General features: G+C 37.8%; 1 pseudogene; it reads left to right on the top strand.

The window, feature by feature from the left end:
• Positions 1-810: 810 nt before the first annotated feature.
• On the top strand, positions 811-924 carry LOC139894967 (small nucleolar RNA R71; annotated as a pseudogene).
• The last annotated feature ends 19,104 nt before the right edge of the window (positions 925-20,028 follow it).

The raw sequence follows: 20,028 nt of genomic DNA, 5'->3' as shown, positions 1-20,028 counted from the left end.
TTCCGCAACATTACCTATTTCCTTGGCCAACGCACCAATCGACTTATTTTGCACCTCTATCATCTTCCGCATTTCGGATATGAACGCATCCATCTTAGTATCCGAGTTAGGTGGTTGGTTGGATGAAGTACTAGTTTGGTTTTGGTTGTGGTTTTGGTTTTGGCTCTGACTTTGGTAATTGTTTTGGTTTCGGTTGTTAGGGTAAGGATTTTGATAGTTTCGTTGGTAGTTGCCTTGATTCTGAAAATTACCCTGATTTTGGAAGTTGTTCGGTGGTCTAAATTGGTTCCCTTGATTAGCATTCAGTGCGTTGTTATTACTCCAACTAAAATTTGGATGATTTCTCCAACCTGAGTTATATGTGTTAGAGTATGGATCAAACCGCCTTCCCTGAACCTCATTAACTTGTTCTTCCACCAGTTGTTGATTTACCGGTGGGATCCCATTTCTGCATCCGTATGCATAATGAGAAGGATTTCCACAAATCTCACACACTTCCTGTACCTGCGAAACATTACAAGCAAGACCCTGGTGTGGGCTGTTAAATATAAGCATTTTTAAGTCATCCAATTCTTGCTCTAAATTCCTAGATGAACTTCCCGAGTCGGAAACATGGTTTACTCGGGATGTACTAGGTTGCTTACGACTAACCGAATCTTGGGTCTTTGAACCCTTGCTTAACTATTCAAAGAAGGTCCACTCTTCCTCACTAGGTCGAGTTAAAAATGCCCCCCACTAGCGGCCAAAAGAAACTGCCTGTTTTGGGAATCTAGACTATCATAGAAAACTTTAACCAATTCCCACCTAGGTATCTCATGATGTGGACAAGCCCTAAGTAACTCCTTCAGACGTTCATACGCTTCATGAAATAATTCACCTGGTAACTGTTTAAAGGATTTAATTTCCGTACGCATATCTGAAGTTTTACTTATGGGATAGAACTCTTCTAAAAACCGTTTTTTCATTTCCGCCCAAGTATTAATACTACGGGCGGGCAAGGAGAGAAACCATCTTTTTGCCTTTTCCTTAAGTGAGTAAGGAAATAATCGGAGACGTACCTCATCATCAGTGAAACCGTTTACCTGATTAGTAGCACAAATCTCGTTAAACTCCGTAATGTGTTCGTATGGTTCCTCATTAGCCATACCTCGGTAGGTTGGCAAGATTGAAATAAGTTGAGGTCGGACCTCAAACCGTCGGTTGTTTCCTCCTGCCTGTGCAGGATAAACAATGGGTGAATGATCCTCGAAATCACCCGGTTGGTAGTAGGTGTCTACTCCTCTTGGTCGGTCAGCCATATCGTCTCGTTGCTCAAAAACTTCCTCTTCAGTATCGGAATCTGACTTAGGAGAGTTTGGTGGAACAATCGTATGTGACTCTAACTGTGCTTGACTTGATGCTGAAGCCACTGTTGAACCCTTAAGAATTCTTGAAGCTTTTCGATTAGCTTTTGCTGATTTCTCGATTTCCGGGTCTAAAGGTTTTAGATTTTTGTCTCCCAACCTCCGAGTTTGCATACACTAACCTGAAATGCAACAAAAACAAGAACACCGAGCGTAAAACTGACAAAAATAAGAATAAACAAAACAATATTTTTAGATTTTTTATTGATTTTATGATTTTTATGGTTTTTTTTTTAGCAAGAAAGCAGATAAAATAAGAGCTTGCAAATCAAGCGCACACCTCCCCGGCAGCGGCGCCAAAATTTGATCGATGTCGAAGGGTCAATCAAAAATAGCCTAATTACTCTAACTTAGCTAGGGTAAGCAGGATTCGTTCCACGGGAAGTTATGGTCAACAAGCAAGCAATTTCCAGAGTTTGTTGTTTGTGATTAACTAACTTAACTATAAAACTACTTAGATTGATTACTACTTAAATTTAAACTTAAACAAAAGTGCAATTGAAAAGATTGAAATGTAAACAATGAGATTAAAGCCTTTATCCTTTCACAATCCCAATTTAGCATGCATTCATTCAAACAAGCATTATATTTATCAATTGTTGATCAAATCTCATAGACAAGACTTCTTAAGTTCATTAATTCTATTATCTTGAGATTAAACTATGCAATCTAGACAAAGTGTCTTTATCCCTAATCTAATTAACACTAAGTTGGATCAAGAACACACTGTTAAATCACAATAATCTAACTTGCAATAACAAAGTATAGAACTTGCATTAATCAACAATCAACTTGATTCATAACATTATAATTCAAAAGTATTAAACATCACAAATCACATAATCTTGAATGAAATCATACATAACTCAATTGTTCATGGAAAGGATAAAGATTAGATTACTAGCCAAGCATGATGGTGGTGAGAATCAATGAAATCCTTGATGTTTGCATGATGCTTTGAACCTTGATCTTGACTTGAATCTTGAAAGAATGGTGATTTGATTGAAGATTTTTGGTGTTTTTAGGTGTTCTCTGCTGCAAAAACTGGTAGGGAAAAGTTAAAGTTCGTAACCCTAAAGACCTCCTTAAATAGGGGTTAAGAAATCTTATCCAAAAGCTAATTTTCGTCTTTCCCGGAATCTGATTTTTAGTACTGGCGTAATTTACGCCCTGAAAGGCGTAATTAACGCCTTTGTTAAATCTGGTCAGCGTATTTTTACGGCTCCAAACGATTTCTGTTCTGAGAGGGATCTGAGTGCTGGCGTAAATTACGCCCAGGATGGCATAATTTACGCCTTTGTTAATCCTGCTGAGCCTTGTTTTTCTTCCCAAATCACGTACATCTTTCACTTAAACCGCCATTTTGCACCGTCTTTTGCACCAATGCCTTTAATACCTGTAAACATACAAAACCTCATAAAAGTATCTCCTTGTTTACTTGCTTAACGTTAATTTTGCGTAATTAGATGTAATTAATCGTGACAATTAAGGAACGATCAGGCGCCTATCTCAAGTCACCTAAATCCCTTAGACCATGCTCTGATACCACTTGTAACAACCCAACCCGATATAAAATCGACCACGTGAAATTTACCAAAATAAAAAAATTTCTTTGTTCAGCAGGTGGCGCGGCGCGCCAAAGTGGCCTGTCCAAAAAGTCTTGAAATGCTAAAATGTTTGACCACTTCCCGACGTATTTATACAAAACGCTATTCGCAACATATTCATATATAAAAAACTAACACGTTCCATTAATAAAATAAGTTTTACGAGACCGGGCCCACATCGGCCGTTTTACGACTTTCGTACGAAAATACAAGTTTTCAACCACATGATTTGTAATACAAAATAAAGGCTGAGCATGGCGATTGGGGATACGCTACCCAATCCTAATCAATCCAAAAGCAAGCCTTCTAAAGCAACTACGCAAGTCCACTAGTCCCCGCTTACCCGAGCCTCCGCATCCATGCAATCTATAAAAAAGTCAACAACGAGAGGGTAAGCTAACGTTTAGTGAATGCAATACTTATACATATACATATGTAATTTACCTACACGCATCCACTTACAATACCATGCAAACAAAATGCATAAACGAGCTAGCAACACCAAACATACGACTAGCAACAACGTTAGTATATAAATCGCCACAATAATATACTAAATCACAATAATGCATAAATATAACAAACCATTCCCCGCTATGGCACTACCGACTTGTAGACGACCAATAACGTCAAGTCTCACTCGTATGTTGTCACCGACTTGTGACTCATCAAAGGGTGTCACCGACTTGTGAACTACCCACCAATATCTATGGGTCACCAACTTGTGAACGCCATGTGACATCACTGACTTGTGAAGCGCCACTAAGTGTCACCGACTTGTGAACACTATAGGGTGTCACCGACTTGTGAATCACCCAAGGGTATCACCGACTTGTGAACCCCCATCAATACATATGGGTCACCGACTTGTGAACCTCCATGTGGCATCACCGACTTGTGAAGCACCACCTAGTGTCACCGGCTTGTGAACACTATGAAGTGTCACCGACTTGTGACATAACGCCCACTACTCACGATGTGGCACCAAAGGCCCACATCGCGTACGAGTAAATAAACCACATACATACATGTATAATTATTCCACTCACCTCGATTACTTGAAGAAGTGCAACTCGCAAACTTGAACTCCTTCCACCGACTTCACGTATATCACCTACGCAAATCATACATGTAAATAAGCTACAACTTAAGCCTATTCGACTTAACACATCACAAGTGTAATTTCGACTATATACACTTGACCAACTTTGACTAAGTCAAATCTCACCCGAACCACTCATAATCACAATCGAATAGTGATTATGTCCCACTAATACATTTTGCACAAGGTTTGATCAACCAATCCCCCATTTGGACTCACGACCCGCCCAAATTGACATAAAGTGCAATCTACGCCTTTTTGCACTTTTAACGATACTCGAAAGTCCAAAACTAACGAGACCATTTCCCGCGTTCCCGAAATACCTAAATACACCTCTTTTAGGCTTTAAATGCATTTTAGACCAACATTTACACAAAAACCCATTTTGACCTAAAACTAGTCAAAACACCCAATTTGTGAACTTACACCCCAAATCACTAATAATCCAAGTTAGCTAGTGATTTCATCAATAAAATTAGTTTACAAACTAACAATATCATCATCCAATCCTAAACCCACCAACATCAACAATAACTAGTTACAATTACCCATTTCACCTCCTAAAAGAGTTTTATAACTAACTAGTTCAAAACCCTAAACTTGAATATCAAATTACAAAGATGAAGTTCGGAGTTTGAACTTACCAATACCGCCAAAATGATGCCGTTGATGAGTAGAACAACTTTAATACCCGAGGTTTGACCCGAAACACCCTTCTTCTTCTCCAATTGGAGCTCTCTCTCTCTCTAAAACTCTCCTCTCACTCTAGGGTTTGAAGATGAGAGTGTTTGATGAGTGAAAATGAGCTCCAATGGAGCTCTAGGTCAGTTTTGATGACCCCAAACCGACCCTAATTGAAAAGACCAAAGTACCCCTCATTTAAACCTTTTAAAAAGGCTGAAAATTGCCTCTGCAGCAATCGGCGCGCCGCGCCAGAAGGTGGAGCGCCGCTCCAAATAACTGAAAATTGTGGTCGAGCCCAAAACAGGTTTCAGCAACTTGTTTTGGCCATAACTTTTCGACCGTAACTCCGTTTTCGATGAATCAAATATCGTTGGAAACGTAATAAGATATTCTATCCAATGGTAAGGCTTGGAAACATCAATTCAAACTTTATTTGGGGTTGAGAAGATACGTAGACACTTTATACCTCAAACAACGTCCAGTTTTCTTCGACATTCGAGCAAGCAACAGGTACATGCTTCGTACACTTCATATACGCATCGTACACCATGAATACATTATGTACAATAAACATTTGGGTCTTACAATCTATTTCTATAGATCCTGATTCCTAAAATATACTTAGCTTCTCCAAGATCTTTCATGGCAAAACATTTTCCAAGCCAAGATTTGACATCTTGCAAAGTTGGAATGTCATTTCCAATAAGTAGTATGTCATCAACATACAAGATCAAGAAGACAACTTTGCTCCCACTAGCTGTAATGTAAACACGGGGCTCATCTTGGTTTTGAGAAAAACTAAACTCTTTGATTTTCTGATCAAACTTAAGATTCCAGCTCCTGGATGCTTGCTTTAATCCATAAATGGATTTTAGAAGCTTGCATACTTTATTAGGATGCTTTGGATTTACAAACCCTTCCGGCTGAACCATATATACGTCCTCACTTAGGTCGCCATTTAGGAAAGCGATTTTCACATCCATTTGCCATATTTCATAATCATGAAAAGCAGCTATGGCAATAAGTATCCTAATTGACTTAATGCTCGCGACTGGTGAATAAGTTTCCTCATAATCAATTCCTTGAGTTTGAGTATAACCTTTTGCCACCAATCGAGCCTTAAAAGTGTTTACATTACCGTCCATGTCAGCCTTCTTCTTGAAGACCCATTTGCACCCAACTGTTTTACAATTGGGTGGAAGATCAATCAAGTCTCATACTTGATTTTCTTTCATGGACTGCATCTCTGTATCCATAGCATCTCGCCATTTTTCAGATTCTAAACCTGATATGGCCTCACGGTAGCTAGAGGGTTCATCATAATCTCCTAGATGAGATTCATCTGAATTAATCAGAAGATTTAACCTCTCAGGTTGATGAGGAGTTCTACTAGATCTACGAATTACAGGTGCAACACGTTCGGGCTCACCAACAGTGTGTTCAGCTTTAACGTGCGGTTGACTAGTGCCTTCAGAAGGTATGTTACTTTGTGATTCTTGAATTTCTTCAAGATCTACTTTACTCCTACTGACTTCTTGTAAGAGAAGATCTCTTTCAAAGAATTCAGCGAAACGAGCAGTAAACACTTTGTTTTTAGCTTGGTAGTAAAAGTAGTAACCCATTGTTTCTTTTGGTATCCCACAAAGTGACATTTGATACCTCTGGATTCTAACTTGTTTGAAGTGTAACATCCCGCGTTTTTCCGTTAAATTTATTTTAACACCGTCTTTTTTTTTATATAATACCTTTCGTTATTCAAATTTGTATCTTTCGTTAACTAACGTTCATAATATTCTCGTTATCTAATTATAAAGTCATCCGTTACTCGAACGTTTTTAAAATATTCGTTGGGTTAATTCCCGCACCCGCTTTGAAACTCGAGGGACCGAGATTGCCAAATGGGCAAACTAGTTGACTAGGTCAACTAGTCAACCCATTTTTCCACCATTCATTCATTCCATCATCTCCCTCATCCCTTTTCTCTCCATCTCAAGAACACACACATAAAACCATTCCATTCATTCATCATCTAAATTCAATCTTGGAAGCTCACAACAAATCCGACTACATATTCTTGATCCTCTCATCATTCTCTACGATTTGATACTAACTACACCGAGTTTGGGTAACTTTCTAAAAACTCTAGATTTCTATAAATTCGTGTTTTTGACTTGAAATTGTGTTAGTTAGTGTCTATGGCTCGTGTCTAGCATGAATATATGTTTTGTTTGCTCGATTTGTTGATTTGAGTAACTAGTTTGAACTTTTGAAGTGGGTTAGCTTAATCTTTGATTTTGGATGATTAAAAGTTGTTTAATTGTTAAAGTGCATGTTTTAAAAGTGTTACTAGTATCATTAGCTTCATTTTGATGTATAGGTTGATTAAGGAAACTCTAAAAACATGATTATTGATTTTGAGATGTTTGACTAGGGTTTGATAGTTCTTGACATGAATTTTTGGATGCTTGAATGCCATGGAATGTTAATTATTAGTGTTTAGTTGTAATGTATGTTTCATTACCTTCAAAACGGCATATTATATGTGTGAATTGGTTTCCCGAAACTCAAATTGCATTTGAAGAACTTGAAACCTTAAAAATGAACGTTTAATGATCACTTGATGAGTTTTCGGCTATTATAAATGATGTTTTTGTTTGGTGAAACATGTTTAGTTGTGTTCCTTGTCAAAAGAGCTTTCCAACGGTATAAGATACGTCTTCTAGTTGTTTACGGTTTGAGTTTTGCGTTTGTTTGAAAATTGACCAAGTCTTGAACAAGTGAAACAGGCCTGGGACCAGGCCACGGCCATTGTCGCGGCGCGACAGGCCTGGCCGCGGCGCGGCATAAGCCGTGCCCAGCTTCTGTCTCCAATGTCCGTTTCACGTGAAATGTTTGCCATGTTTTAGACTTCCAATTCGCATGCAACTTGTTCTAACATGCTTATATATGAATAACTAGCATAGAAAATTTGTCCGAGACCCGACCCGAACGTGTTGACTTTCGTTGACTTTGACCGACCAAAGTTTGACTTTTTGTCAAACTTAACCAAATGATTATGCAACCTTCCTAACTTGTTTCTGTACTTGTATCTTGCATGAAACTTGACAATTTGATTCACATGCTACATAATCGAGTCTTAACGAGCCATAGGTCTAATTGAACATCTTTGACCTATCGTGTTTACCGTTATTGATACAACCTATTGTTTAGGTCAAGACTAGCATTGTTCTTTGCACACGTTTACTTGTTGAAGTACTTTACTACTCGTGCACTCAAGGTGAGATCATAGTCCCACTTTTACTCTTTTTGAACTTATATTGGGATGAGAAAACATAAACGATTCTTTTGAACTAAGTGAACACAAGAACGGGAAAACAAACATTCTACATACGAGTTTAGAACAAAAATCCTCAATTCGATTATCATTAGTTACACTTGCCGGGTGTAAGCGAGAACTTATGTTATATGGCCATATGGGTTGACAACCCTCATCTTTGACGGTTCGCTACCGTCTACGGATGAAATATATTTTCGAGAATCAGTGTTTGTTCTAGCACTAAGTGATGGGGTATACAATGGAAGGAATGTTAAGCTTTGATAATTGGGTGCTCGTGAAACAAACTTTTGGAATGTATTACTATTATTTCATTGATGCAAATCTTGTGGTTCACTTGTACTTACTTACTTAAACCTATGATTTCACCAACGTTTTTGTTGACAGATTTCTATGTTTTTCTCAGGTCTTGCACGATATGTGAAACATGCTTCCGCTTACTATTTGATACTTGCATCCGATGTCGAGTATACATGCATTTCATGGAGCGTCTTTTGACTTTACTTTAAACCGTGTCGCCTAGATTTCAATCGTACTTATAACGTTGTAACTTAACTTTTGGTTGAACAATTCTTGTAAACTTTGAACAATCTTTATTTTGAAGTGAAGGCGACATATTTTGGTCAAACGTTATCTTAAAGACTTATAATCAGGTAATGGGACCCACGTAGCCGACGCCGTCACTTGACGATTTGTCGGGGTCGCTACAAGTGGTATCAGAGCCTTGGTTGTAGGGATTTAGAGTTCATTTGTGTCCACCCCGAGTCATAGGGTACATAGGTGAATCTAGACTACAACCGGCATAGAGACTGAAGTAGGAATTACTTGACTATTTGTGCATTTATACTCGAACTCTTCCATCATATCTGACTTGAATTCGATCTTGATCTTACGTTGATAAATTTTGTTGATGCGCCACCTTGACTTTATGAAGTAATGTTAAATGCACATGCGAATCAGGGTAATATAATTTCCGGGATTATATTACGGTGATTCACATGGACGTTCCGACATTATGACATAGAGAATTTAAGGCGAGTCAAGGAAAATTTTCTCTCTATCCTTATTCCATGCCACGGTTAGTATTGTTGAAAATACTAACCAACGATATTCTTGTCTCATGAAGGAACAATGGCTCACCAAGGTCAACACAACACTCCTCTCGAAACTCTAGAACAAGCTCTTCAACGAATGATAACCACCGCAGTGGGTACGGCCGTGGCCAATCACTTTTCTAACAACAACAATCATGGAGCCGGTAATTCAATCGAAGGTTGCTCCTACAAGAACTTCATGAAGTACAATCCTCCCACTTTCGATGGAACCGGGGGACCGGTTACTCTCACCCGATGGTTTGAACAAACAGAATCCGTTTTTAGCATAAGCGGTTGTCAGGACCAAGATAAGGTCAAGTTTTCCACCCTCACTCTTACCGGTATCGCTCTCTCATGGTGGAACACGTATGTACAATCAGTGGGTATCGATGAAGCCCTTACACTCTCTTGGACCGAATTAAGAGAAAGAATGATCACCGAATACTTCCCGCGCGATGAGACTCGAAGGCTCGAGCAAGGGCTAAGGAATTTAAGAACGGTCGGGAATGACCTCGGAGCTTATAATCAACGGTTTACCGAACTAGTCTCAATGTGTCCAAATCTCATGACTCCCGAATCCCTAAGAGTCGAACTTTACATGGATGGCCTCCCTAAGAGCATTCAACACGGGGTAATGGCATCCCAACCCACTAACCTACAAGAGGCTTTAACAAAGGCCCACCAAACTTTAGAAACGGTGAATGAAATGGAAGCACCGGTACGAATGGTCGAGAACCACCCGGGTAACAACAAAAGAAAATGGGAAGCCTCGCAACCAAGCAACCACAACAATAACAACATCTCCAAGAAGCCTTTCACCCCCGGCGGCAAGAAGGGGTATGCCGGAACCCTACCTCACTGTAACAAGTGTCGCAAACATCATTTTGGTGAATGTGGCAAACCATTTTGCGTCAAGTGTCAAAGAAGTGGCCATGTGGCCCATGTCTGTAAGGGTACCGTTACCGTCGCTCGAAGGGTGCCCAACGCACACAGGACGGGTGCATGCTTTGAGTGTGGCCAACTGGGTCATTTTAGGAATGTGTGCCCAAAGAAGAAATCAACCCCAACGCACGCCATTGAACTTTCAACATCGACACCTAGGATGCCCGAGACGACGATGGACTAGTCACGGGTACGTTTCTTCACAACAAACCGTATACTTCATACTTGTTCGATTCGATTACCGCTAGACGTTTTACAACCAAGACTTTGACTTGTACTCATTACCTTCCATCTTTTTCCCTAGACACTACTTAGCCAATTTAAGTGACCAACGGAATATATTGTGTGCCTATAAATTTTATCGGAGGATATACGTTAAGAATTATGACTTGACACCTATAGAACTAAGGAGCTCAAAACCTATTCGTTAAGGAGAAATTTTTTTTTTCTCTTTCTTTCCTACAATTATGTATGGATTTTTGTGAACTAAATAATTTTCGGTTGGAAACCGATACCCTCTTCCTCGTATCCATGACCTCATGATTATTTGTGTGGACCCCGTGTATTCCAAAACGAACTCCGTTCCGGTTATCATCAATTGGGGGTTGAGGGAGACGATGTCTCCTAAGCCATTTTTCCGAACTCGCAACGTTAGTTGTAAATCTCTCTTAGTACCGTTCGATTCACTTAGGACTCCGTCCGTATTCATGAACCTCCTAAACCACGTATGCAAACTTATCTAGACAAATCTGTTATCGTATTTATAAATGACACCTTAACCTATTCAAGTAAAGAAAGAAAAACGAACAACATCACCATCTTACGCTCGAACTTTTGGAGAAAAGAGCAACTTTATACCAAATTCTCCTAGTGAGAATTTCTGTTGAACGAAGTCCAATTTTCTAGACCATGAGGTTTATGGTCAGGTCATTACAATCAATCTCGAAATCAAGCCACATGTAATCAGGAAACTCTCCCAACTCAGACTTGTATTCGAAAAATCTTGAGATCTCGCCTGTTATTACCGAAGATTCATTTCTGACTTTCCTCGTGTTACACGACTCCAACCTCGTTAACTCACTAAGGGAAAAATTTAAACCTCTCCGTGTTCGAACCTTGAGCGTGATTCTTCACACCAACATTTCTAGTTAAAACCTTATAGCAACAGATGGAACTCAAATATGGGAATATTTCTACTTGAATGCCGAAAGGCATACTCTCTCGACTCAAATTCAACGTAACTGAAATTCGTTATTTTGCACGAAGAATTCTAATACTAAATTGTGGATCCGATCAATTTTCTCGTCATCACGTACCACACTACATACCTCTGTTATTTCACCGTTACCGTCTGATATTACTGGAACTTAAGATAACACACAATCCAATGATACTTCACTCTTCCTTGACTTAATGTCATTGTGTTCCTGATAATCGGCCAACTATTATTCAACCCCGAACTATACAACTACGTGTACTATCTCGTTTCTATTTCAGACTTCAACTTTTGACAACTAGAGGCACGTTATGGCAACCTCGAGATGTAAGCTCATCCTATTCTAAGTCCTCATTTCACCCCTATCTTTATCGCTCGCATTTCCGTTTAAAGAAACTCCTTGTAACATTTCTCCATGGATAGAGAAACTCCTCATATTACATAAGTATTCGCCACGAGGGTGAATAGTCCTAACGAACATTTTTTTTTCGAACCCTAACTAACTTGTTCAAACGTATCTTAAGAGATTCTATTCCAACACGGTGTATCCTTGTCAATTATTCCGTATTGAAATACTCGTTTCACTTCTAGTTTTACAAGGAACCTTGGAGACCCGCTTAGACACATGTACCGCGTATCTCCCACAAACTGACGAACCGAGCAAACGAACGATTTACGTCTTAGAAAGACATGTCACAAACTCGTATTGTCACCTTTAGTAGATCACTCTTACAACAGTAGTTACCACTCGTGTGTTCACGCGCATTTTCCGAAACCCTATATGACCGCTAATGTCATACCCCTGTTCATTTAACCAAAGCATCAACCACCGAAATCTGAACTCCATCAAGAAACAACAATTGAAATCATTCAAATCCGAGGAGGGCTCGAGACGATCCGTAGTAGCCAAAAGAGTTATACCAAACTTAGATGAAAACCTCACAAATCCCAGTGTGTAACCGCGTAATATTGAGAAACCGCACCTTGGAAAGGTGTAATTCATTTTGGGAAATCGAGGAAGGTTATATCCACAATATTGAACCTTTTGAAACCTTGGGGCGTATTGGAGCCGCTTCCTACCATTTAGAACGGCCGACTCAATTAAGTTTCCGTTTGCCCTACATTTCGTGTAACCAACTTAGAAACGTGTCCTGCGGAACAGGAACGTGCAATCCTTCTAGATGCACCAACTATTGATGACAAACTCCTCCTCATAGGAAAAACCGGCTGAACTTGTGGATCGTAAAACCAAGCCCTAATACAACGTAACACCCCGACTATCCGGATTCGTGGAATGTCTAAGAAAGTACCTTCAATCATTCGTAGAGTTACTACACTAGGTCCCGAGTAAGAGATACCGATTATTACTTCCAACTAAATTTCGGGACGAAATTTCTTTTGAGGTGTGGATAATGTAACATCCCGCGTTTTTCCGTTAAATTTATTTTAACACCGTCTTTTTTTTTATATAATACCTTTCGTTATTCAAATTTGTATCTTTCGTTAACTAACGTTCATAATATTCTCGTTATCTAATTATAAAGTCATCCGTTACTCGAACGTTTTTAAAATATTCGTTGGGTTAATTCCCGCACCCGCTTTGAAACTCGAGGGACCGAGATTGCCAAATGGGCAAACTAGTTGACTAGGTCAACTAGTCAACCCATTTTTCCACCATTCATTCATTCCATCATCTCCCTCATCCCTTTTCTCTCCATCTCAAGAACACACACATAAAACCATTCCATTCATTCATCATCTAAATTCAATCTTGGAAGCTCACAACAAATCCGACTACATATTCTTGATCCTCTCATCATTCTCTACGATTTGATACTAACTACACCGAGTTTGGGTAACTTTCTAAAAACTCTAGATTTCTATAAATTCGTGTTTTTGACTTGAAATTGTGTTAGTTAGTGTCTATGGCTCGTGTCTAGCATGAATATATGTTTTGTTTGCTCGATTTGTTGATTTGAGTAACTAGTTTGAACTTTTGAAGTGGGTTAGCTTAATCTTTGATTTTGGATGATTAAAAGTTGTTTAATTGTTAAAGTGCATGTTTTAAAAGTATTACTAGTATCATTAGCTTCATTTTGATGTATAGGTTGATTAAGGAAACTCCAAAAACATGATTATTGATTTTGAGATGTTTGACTAGGGTTTGATAGTTCTTGACATGAATTTTTGGATGCTTGAATGCCATGGAATGTTAATTATTAGTGTTTAGTTGTAATGTATGTTTCATTACCTTCAAAACGGCATATTATATGTGTGAATTGGTTTCCCGAAACTCAAATTGCATTTGAAGAACTTGAAACCTTAAAAATGAACGTTTAATGATCACTTGATGAGTTTTCGGCTATTATAAATGATGTTTTTGTTTGGTGAAACATGTTTAGTTGTGTTCCTTGTCAAAAGAGCTTTCCAACGGTATAAGATACGTCTTCTAGTTGTTTACGGTTTGAGTTTTGCGTTTGTTTGAAAATTGACCAAGTCTTGAACAAGTGAAACAGGCCTGGGACCAGGCCACGGCCATTGTCGCGGCGCGACAGGCCTGGCCGCGGCGCGGCATAAGCCGTGCCCAGCTTCTGTCTCCAATGTCCGTTTCACGTGAAATGTTTGCCATGTTTTAGACTTCCAATTCGCATGCAACTTGTTCTAACATGCTTATATATGAATAACTAGCATAGAAAATTTGTCCGAGACCCGACCCGAACGTGTTGACTTTCGTTGACTTTGACCGACCAAAGTTTGACTTTTTGTCAAACTTAACCAAATGATTATGCAACCTTCCTAACTTGTTTCTGTACTTGTATCTTGCATGAAACTTGACAATTTGATTCACATGCTACATAATCGAGTCTTAACGAGCCATAGGACTAATTGAACATCTTTGACCTATCGTGTTTACCGTTATTGATACAACCTATTGTTTAGGTCAAGACTAGCATTGTTCTTTGCACACGTTTACTTGTTGAAGTACTTTACTACTCGTGCACTCAAGGTGAGATCATAGTCCCACTTTTACTCTTTTTGAACTTATATTGGGATGAGAAAACATAAACGATTCTTTTGAACTAAGTGAACACAAGAACGGGAAAACAAACATTCTACATACGAGTTTAGAACAAAAATCCTCAATTCGATTATCATTAGTTACACTTGCCGGGTGTAAGCGAGAACTTATGTTATATGGCCATATGGGTTGACAACCCTCATCTTTGACGGTTCGCTACCGTCTACGGATGAAATATATTTTCGAGAATCAGTGTTTGTTCTAGCACTAAGTGATGGGGTATACAATGGAAGGAATGTTAAGCTTTGATAATTGGGTGCTCGTGAAACAAACTTTTGGAATGTATTACTATTATTTCATTGATGCAAATCTTGTGGTTCACTTGTACTTACTTACTTAAACCTATGATTTCACCAACGTTTTCGTTGACAGATTTCTATGTTTTTCTCAGGTCTTGCACGATATGTGAAACATGCTTCCGCTTACTATTTGATACTTGCATCCGATGTCGAGTATACATGCATTTCATGGAGCGTCTTTTGACTTTACTTTAAACCGTGTCGCCTAGATTTCAATCGTACTTATAATGTTGTAACTTAACTTTTGGTTGAACAATTCTTGTAAACTTTGAACAATCTTTATTTTGAAGTGAAGGCGACATATTTTGGTCAAACATTATCTTAAAGACTTATAATCAGGTAATGGGACCCACGTAGCCGACGCCGTCACTTGACGATTTGTCGGGGTCGCTACAAGTGTCACGTTTCACATACGCTTCACAACCCCAGACTTTCAAATAAGACAACTTAGGACTCTTTTCATGCCATAACTCATATGGTGTCTTTTCTACCTTCTTGGTTGGAACCATATTGAGTATGCGTGCAGTAGACCCTAATGCATAACCCTAAAAAGACATTGGTAGAGTAGTTAGACTCATCATAGATCGAACCATATCAAGTAAAGTTCGATTCCTCCGTTCCGACACACCATTGTGCTGTGGTGTGTAAGGTGGAGTGAACTGTGAGACAATCCCACGATTCTTCAGGTGGTCCAAAAACTCTTGACTCATATATTCCCCTCCCCGATCAGAGCGAAGGGCTTTAATGGTCTTTCCAAGTTGATTCTCTACTTCATTTTGGAAGATTTTGAACGTTTCAAAAATTTCATGTTTATGTTTCAGTAAGTAAACATAACCATATCTACTATAATCATCAGTAAATGTAACGAAGTATGATTCATCATTTCTAGACATAGTTCTAAAAGGGCCACATACATCAGTATGTATTAGTCCTAAAAGATCTTTAGCTCTTTCACCTAAACCGAAGAAAGGAGCTTTTGTCATCTTTCCACATAAACATGACTCGCATAAATCAAATGACTCAGAGCCAGTTGATTCCAAAAGCCCATCCGATTGGAGTTTTGAAATGCGTTGTTTATTTATATGACCAAGACGACAATGCCATAGATAGGTATTATTCAAGTCTTGCTTGACTCGTTTGGCAGTACAGGTATATACAAAATTATTATTTGAAATCACACCATGCATATCAATTTCAAAAATACCATCACGTGGAATAGCATTAAAATAAAATACATTATTCTTAGAAACTGAAATACCAAGGTGCGTTAATGTAAGTTCAAAACCAACATCTTTCAAAAGAGAAATTGAAATTACATTGCTCGTAATACTAGGAGCATAATGACATTGTTCCAACAAAACAATAAGACCACTAGGTAGAGTAAGCTCATAGGTGCCAATAACTTCGACTGTAGCTCAAGCCCCATTGCCCACTCTTAAGTCCAGTGTGTTGTTCTTCAGTCTCTTACTTCTTCTCATTCCCTGCATATTGTTACAGATGTGAGTACCACAACCAGTATCAAAAATCCAGGAATCACTAGAAAAAGTATATAACTGTATATGAAATATACTTGATTTGCTGGTCTGGCCAGCTTTGCCTTTTCTCAACTCAGATAGGTAGGAAGGACAGTTCCTCCTCCAGTGGCCAACTTTTCCACAGTGGAAACATTCGGCGTCTTTCGCTGGGTTTTCTTTCTTGGGAGGTGGTGGAATCTTTTTCTTAGCAATTGACTTGCCTTTTCCTTTTCCCCAAGTTTTCGGCATATTCTTTCTCACCTTACCATCCCTAATCATCAGGACACCTGGATTGGAAACCTTATATGGAATATCTTGTTCAGCAGTTTTGAGCATCGAGTGCACCTCTGCCAGAGATTTCTCCCAACCTTGCATATTGTAATTCATCACAAATTGGTGATACGATTTTGGTAGTGAAACCAAAATCGTGTTCACAGCCAAGTTAGGCGGCAAGGTAGTTCCAAGTTTTTTCAATCGGTCAATGTAGCTTTTCATTTTTAAGACATGAGAGCTCACTGATTGACCCTCCTCCATTTTGCATGTTTGAAGAAGTTTATAAGTTTCTTGACTAGCCTGTTTCTGAAACATATTTTTCAGCTCAGTCATCATATCATATGCTGTACGATCTTCCATTTCCTTTTGGAGGTCAGAAGTCATACTAGCAAGCATGATTAAAGCTATCTTCTCTTGCTCATCAAACAACTTCTGATAAGCATTCTTTTGAGCAGCAGTAGCTGTCTCAGGAGGAGCTTCGGGTAAGGGTTCCTCAATTTTGTTCAACTTCCCTTCATATTTGAGAACAATTCTCAGGTTGCGGTACCAATCGAGGAAGTTTGAACCATTGAGTTTCTCCTTCTCCAACAAAGAACGGAGGGTGTTTTGGTTTACATTTTGATTGTTTGACATCTACAAAAAAAAAAAGATTCAATTTTAGTATTTTCGATATTGTACTTTAATAAATTAACTACCCAGGTTTTAATATATTTGAAAACAATTAATTTACAAAAGCCTATGATCCACATAGAGGTTCCATAACTACATCTGTTGATCAGCTAGCAGTTATAGAGTCTATTGGTAGGTAGCGGTTACCAATTGCATCACAAGTGCAACTCTTAGATCTTAATAGGACTCAGTAGTATGTGTAGTTCAACAAACCACTATTATCTACTAGCATGTTTGTCCCATCTTTGCCTCGAACTCAGGTCTCACCGTGAATACGATTAAGTCGTCCAATTTGAAAACTGTGAAAATTCAGCCTAGTCTCACTCGTAACTGAAAATCCACCTCGTGGCTGTAATTCGATTAGGTCTCACCGTAACCAAAAAATAACGAGGAGTGTTTGCAAGCTCATTGGATGGCATGACTTAAATTTGATGGGTATTTTAAAAATGTTTGTGTTAACGAATAATGCATGCACACAAGATTCGCTACACTATTTGTTAAAAATCATTTTAACCAATTTTATATATGTCGATCGTGTTTATGCGTCTAGTTTGTTATTTTATTTTATATATAAAAGTAACAAATACACAAACGTGTATCGTTTTAAAACAATTTTAAAAGATTTCGATCATATATATTTTGTGTTTCAAAAAAATCATTTAACTTTAAACTCGTTAGAGTTTAACTTTTTAAAATCATCAATTTTAATCATTAAACTGTTACCGGTTTTATTTGATGTTTTCATCAAAAACATTTAGCATATATTCTAATCAACAATTATGTATAATGCAAAAATAAAACACAACCATATCATGCATCACACACACACATAGCCTAGCCCAAAAATCCTATGCTCGATCCCATGAGCCAACATGGAATCAAGAGGTCAAACTAAGGGTAATATCGTAGCTCCCACTTGATTCAAGAATCAAGTGAAAATTTGACAAACGCCATCGTTGTCAACTTGACCTGTTCGCCATCTTCTAAACCAAAAGCATGTTGTATTTTATCTTCAATCTTCATCTTGTTACATTTATTTAAATTTGAAAATACAACTAAACTAATACTTTTACAAATTGAAATAAATTTAAATACAATAATATGAAAATGAGAAATAAATATAATACAACTTTGGCTTCAAAATGGCCTTAATAATACAAATAATCAACATGACATAATATTGCCGTAATCAATAATCACAACAATCATACATAGGTCGGGGCATTATGGGCTATGTGTGCAATCACAATTCTAATAACTACATTATTAAAAACTACATATGGCTTGTCCATGGTTACAATGCATGTGTACAACCATGGAATGAAATAAACAACAATTATTCAAGCCATAATAAATAAATTCAAAATTTATAACAGTGATATTTTTCAGATCTTATTTGTGCGTCATGAGATTTAATTTAAAACAAACATGTTGAAATTATAAAAAAAAGTTTTTACTTTTTACCATCTCACAAAACTAGATCTGAGAAAATCACGTGACAATTAAAATGGTGTAAAAACATGGCTCTGATACCACTGATGGAAAACCGTGTGTACTTTTACATTCAGATAATGCAGCAGACAGTTAAAAGTAAATATATTTACATTACAAATCATGCACACGATTGACGGTTTCACCAAGATCCAATTACACCACTAATAATTGTCAAAATATATAAATCACAAGAGTGAGTTAAATGATATACCTTTCCTGAAGAAACGAATTGTAGGAGAGAAACTTACGATCAATAATATGACCGTCTCTTTGGATAATTCACACTACACTTCAAACGACCGTCAATGGATGTTAGTCCAAACTCAAGTAACAAATTAATCAACCCTTGATTAATTGTGTGAAACAAATAATAATGATACTCCGTATTAACTTGGGTCGAAGTGCAATTCGTAATGTTTAAAAAGAAACAAAATTTCTTCTAGTTGTTTGTACGCCAACCAAAAGAGACTTAAAATTTCTTTTTTTTTTCGTACGTAGATGAGAAGCAACAAGAATGAGTGAATATTATTTGAGGTATGATTCTTTAGTTTGTTTCTAGTACACTTATATACTTGGTCAAATTACATATGGAATATATAAACTATCTCAGTAGTTGATCTTAGTAGTTAAAAAGAAAAAGAATGTATTTTATTTTATTTTCCTTTTGCTTTTTCTTTAACTTTAACTTACTAATCCCATTTATTTGACAATAAAATGATCATGTATTAGTTGATCAACTATTAAAGTTATAATCATTGAGAAATTAATTAATCCACAATTGATTAATTAATTTAAATCAAAACAAGCATTTTAATTTGTTCCGTTACTCAAGTAGTAAATATACATCATATGTATATATATTTAATTTGACGTCCAGGTGTATATGTGTGTGACCCCGAAAGCTTAAAAGAATTTAGCCATATAGTTGTATGTTGTACCTTGTACACAAATCTTACAAAAACTCTGTACCGTTTCCGCCAACGGAATACCTAAAACGCCGTCCGCCGCCGATAACAAAAGTGCTTCATGAAATAGATGAAAACGGTGTACCCTAAAGTAAGAAATAATGATGCAAGAAGAAGTAGTAATAAACATATATGTATTGTGAACAGAAATAATTGATTGAAAAGAAATGAGGAAACCGGAGAGTCGGAATGGAGGTCGGTTAGAATGAACGGAATCTTTTCCGGCGGTCATGGAGGATTAGAACGTTGGAAACAATTAACGGCAAATATTTGAACGTCTGGTGGGTCAGGTTTAGAAATTGGAGCGTGTTTATTTTGCGAAGGAAGAGGGTTTGTGATGCTATTTATACTTT

The sequence above is a fragment of the Rutidosis leptorrhynchoides genome, chromosome 2 (assembly GCF_046630445.1).
Source record: "Rutidosis leptorrhynchoides isolate AG116_Rl617_1_P2 chromosome 2, CSIRO_AGI_Rlap_v1, whole genome shotgun sequence".
Classification (NCBI taxonomy): Eukaryota; Viridiplantae; Streptophyta; class Magnoliopsida; order Asterales; family Asteraceae; genus Rutidosis; species Rutidosis leptorrhynchoides.
The sequence above is the reverse complement of the archived record's forward strand: the minus strand, read 5'-3'. Positions and strand labels throughout refer to the sequence as shown.